The 4523-nt window shown below is 40.0% G+C and overlaps 1 long non-coding RNA gene across 2 annotated transcripts; it reads left to right on the top strand.

Moving 5' to 3' along the window:
- The first annotated feature begins 1163 nt into the window (after positions 1-1163).
- LOC129860220 (uncharacterized) lies at positions 1164-3307 on the top strand. Of its 2 annotated transcripts, none has more exons than XR_008760317.1 (4): positions 1164-1428; positions 1732-1862; positions 2292-2386; positions 3020-3307. It is a non-coding gene; the product is annotated as an uncharacterized LOC129860220 (long non-coding RNA). The 2 variants fall into 2 exon arrangements; XR_008760316.1 differs by having other exon boundaries at positions 1167-1428; positions 1729-1862.
- Positions 3308-4523: the final 1216 nt, after the last annotated feature.

Below are 4523 nucleotides of genomic sequence, written 5' to 3'. Positions count from 1 at the left end.
ACTCCAGATATAACACATTTTATCGGTGCCCTGCTCCGAAAAACAATGCTCTCTCCTTCTACTCTTCTGAGACGCATGAAATCAAACCAAAACCACTACTGGTCACTCTGACTGACTCTACCTTTCCTAATGCCTCCTTTACCATCTTCCTGGCCTCAAATGATCTCCCAAAAATACATAATTGTTGATGAATCGCGCTCCAAAAGAAACCAATGTTCGTTTACAACTTTTGGTCTGTTTGCTCCATTTTTCGTTGTCTCCGTCTTCCATTCATTCCTACCAACTTTACTCAACTGGGAGCCATCAGACTCGAACTGCACTTCCGCTTCGCCATATTTCCCTACCCAAAACCAGACACACCCTGCCACGGACTAACTCCTGCATGTAGAATCCTGCATTGAAAAAACCCCAAAACTACAGGTTAAAGGGGGATTTCACGGTGGCTTTGCCATGGCATCAGTGGCGACGTCCACGGACGGCGAATTTCGGGGATATCAGGTCCATCCATCATTGACTTTATTTCGCCCAAAATTGTCCGTCTGTTTTGATCCAAATATAGCCGAGGGTCAGCCTGATCAGCTTGTACTCATTGAAATGCATGAAATACACAAATACAATACAATATTATACATATAGTATAAGTATATAGTATAGTATAAGCATATAGTATAAGTTTGATTATATTTTTTATATACACAATATAATGAAATACACTGCTCAAAAAAATAAAGGGAACACTTAAACAACACAATGTAACTCCAAGTCAATCACACTTCTGTGAAATCAAACGGTCCACTTAGGAAGCAACACTGATTGACAATAAATTTCACATGCTGTTGTGCAAATGGAATAGACAACAGGTGGAAATTATAGGCAATTAGCAAGACACCCCCAATAAAGGAGTGGTTCTGCAGGTGGTCTTAATCCGCTAACCGGTCAACTACTAAGGAAGGTTTATTCATTGGTTTTGAATGTTGCCGTATCATCCAGGGCTTCTACTAGCCAGTTCCACCTCCAGAGCAGAGAGCCCAGACGTTTTCCATATCCATCCTGTTACTCTACCAGACAAGGTGAGAGCAGTTATGTAGTAACTAAAGAGCACACACAGACAACATGCACATGATGGGGACGTGTTCAATCATCAGTGCTAGTTTCTTTACAATGAGCAGAAATTATACACATCATGTTACGTCTTGATAACTGATGATTAAAACCATCCTTAAAATATGTATTGTAGTGTGTAGGTTTACAAAAATCAAGTACTATTTCTTTTTGCTGTTTACCTCTGGGTTGACACTGAGTTGGCTTTGAATTCTGCAGATTCATCCAGGGCTTCGACTTGCCAGTCCCAACGGAGCCAATAGCATCGCAGCTCTCACCCTCCCATTCCCTCCGCTAGACCAGAGCTGTTTGCCATGAATAATGACAGTAAGTGGATTGTTCCATTGAAATGTGCCTTTTGATTCTCTTTGATATTTTATGTATAAGTGATGCACTAATTCAAAAGGCACTTATTTTCTGGAACGACTCAAAATGTACAACAAAATTGAAACTTGTGTTAAAGTTAAAAACCGATCCATTAGAATATAGAATATTATTGAAATGTTGAACTATATGTATTATTGCAGGTCAAATTTCACTTTTATTTGCAAATCAACTTGTCTGTCAGGATCCTCTTGCATGAGACAACCCCATATTTCCAGTGTCAACAAAATGTTCTCATTTCAGAAGTGTGTCCAAACTAAATTGGTGGAGATAGAGCCCCAAGACCCTTTGAGTTCCATATCAAGAGGAGGGAGACGGAGCAAGACTTTGAGCAACTAGAGAAGCAGCTCCAAAGTGTGGATGCACCCAATCTGATGGTGAAATTGACATTTATTTAGACATTTCATTTACACTGTAGATTTAGTCAGCATTTCTCATGCTACCTAAAGCGATACAATTTGTTCATTCCACTCTTACAAGCAATGCCTGTAGAATTGTTTTTTCTTTTAATTAGTCCTTCTGAGACAGAGGTTACTGGATAACTTCCAGGGTTTCAAACAAGGTCTCTTGACACAGATTTCAAGGTTAAGCAAAATTGGTGGTAAGGACACAAAGGACTGTGCCAACAAGGTCATGGACAGGTATGTCATATCTTTAGAATGGATCCAATAAGAAAGTAATTTTAAAGGTATCGTTAGTGATACAAACTGTCTGCAACAAAGACAGTAAATCAGAGAGCCTTATCTCCTCAGCAGTTTGAAAGTGTTCAATTCACAAAGAACATCCTATGTGTGCTTGACTTTCAGGCTCTTTACCAATGGCCTGATGTCCTTGTTCAACTTCAACGACCATCACGCAGTGCGGGGATTAGGAAACACAACTGTGTACTCTGTTGTCAACGGTACCTACAAACATGTCACTATTCTGTAGTATATTTTGTATTAATAACTGGGTGGTTTGAGCCCTGAAAACTGATTGGCTAACAGCCATGGTATATTTAAGCAATAATACATGAGAGCCCATGTGTTATGATGACATTTTTATCATGGCTGTGAGTGTCATAGCCTTTAAAGCAAAGTCCTCTGGGTTTTGTGGTACCGTAACCACACAATATATGGTTACAGTCTGTATCCAGGCGCACTGAGTTGCGTTGTGCATAAGAAAAGCCTTTACTACACCCTCCCATTGCTTAAATGGTCACTAAGGTTGCACAATCAATCAATCAAGCGTGCAAGTTTGAGCCCGGCCCTAATCAATTGTCAGCCCCTGAGAAGGACAACTTTAACCAAACTTATCTTGTAAATTTGTCTTTGATAGACACGGAAAAGCAAACACATTTATCCACTTCCAAATTATTCTGAATAAATGTGATAAATTATCATTATTACTGCACAACACAAAATAGCCACCATCGGTTAGTGATAACCGGTGGTTTGAGCCCTGAATGCTGATTTAGGTGCCGTGGAGAACCTGTAAGATGCTCCATATCTATTAGTCTTTTCTATAACTTACTGTGTTTATTTTGGTCTTACAGCTGCAGTCAAGAAATGGAACAGCAAGGCCACTGACCATGATGTTCGGAGAGCTGTGGTAGACCACCTCAAGCATGCTCCTGGTAGAGTCGGGGGTGATGGTTTCCACGTCACCACCACACAGGGTCGTTGCTAACGCAGCAAATATCTATAATTTTGATCGATAATTATTCAATTAATATAATTATATTAATTTGAACTTAACTGTATTTTGTCTTATCAATGTACTAGATAGTATTATTTGACTGAATGTTTTGTGCAAATACTGGAGTAATGTAATGAGTAGTGTGATTGTTATTTATTTTTTAATTGACAATTTTTTTGATTACTGCGTCCATGTGTAGAGGCTACAAGTACATTTAAATTATGTTCTTTTCATGTCGTTAAAACAACGACCTGAAAAATACTTATTTTCAACTTTCAACTGTCACTTTCTACCAAAACCCGAACGGGCATAGTAGCTTGCTCCGATTCTGAATAAATTTGTGTCTGTTTCTTTCTAGCTGGCAAAATAAGTGAGCTAGACTTTGTTTGGTCCTGCCATATGTCAATAACATAGCCACGTTTTTCAATGGTATGGGTTAAATATCCTAAACCTAGACAGTGATAGCAGCAAGCTAAAACCAGGGAGAGGGGGGAGATAATTTAGGTTCTGTTTCATCTGCTGCTGGCTTCAAATCAAATGTTATTGGTCACATACACATGGTTAGCAGATGTTAATGTGAGTGTAGCGAAATGCTTCTAGTTCTGACCGTGCAGTAATATCTAACAAGTAATCTAACAATTTTACAACTACCTTATACACACAAGTGTAAAGGAATGAATAAGAATATGTACATATAAATATATGGATGAGCGATGGCCGATGCAGCAGATGGTATAGAGAACAGTATATGCATATGAGATGAGCAACGTAGGGTTTGTAAACATTATATAAAGTGGCATTGTTTAAAGTGACTCGTGATACATTTATTACATCCAATTTTCTATTATTAAAGTGGCTAGAGATTTGAGTCAGTATGTTGGCAGCAGCCACTTAATGATAGTGATGGCTGTTTAACAGTCTGATGGCCTTGAGATAGAAGCTGTTTTTCAGTCTCTCGGTCCCAGCTTTGATGTACCTGTACTGACCTCGCCTTCTGGATGATAGCGGTGTGAACAGGCAGTGGCTCAGGTGGTTGTTGTCCTTGATCTTTTGAACTTCCTGTGACATCGGGTGGTGTAGGTGTCCTGGAGGGCAGGTAGTTTGCCCCCGGTGATGCGTTGTGCAGACCTCACTACCCTCTGGAGAGCCTTACGGTTGTGGGCGGAGCAGTTGCTGTTTGTGCATCTGTAAAAGTTTGTGAGTGTTTTCAGTGACAAGCCAAATTTCTTCAGCCTCCTGAGGTTGACAAGGCGCTGTTGCGCCTTCTTCACCACGGTGTCGGTGGGTGGACCATTTCAGTTTGTCCGTGATGTGTACACCGAGAAACTTAAAACTTTCCACCTTCTCCACTACTGTCCGGT

This window comes from Salvelinus fontinalis, chromosome 7 (genome assembly GCF_029448725.1).
Source record: "Salvelinus fontinalis isolate EN_2023a chromosome 7, ASM2944872v1, whole genome shotgun sequence".
NCBI classification, from domain to species: Eukaryota; Metazoa; Chordata; class Actinopteri; order Salmoniformes; family Salmonidae; genus Salvelinus; species Salvelinus fontinalis.
This window is presented reverse-complemented; position numbering and strand designations above follow the sequence as displayed.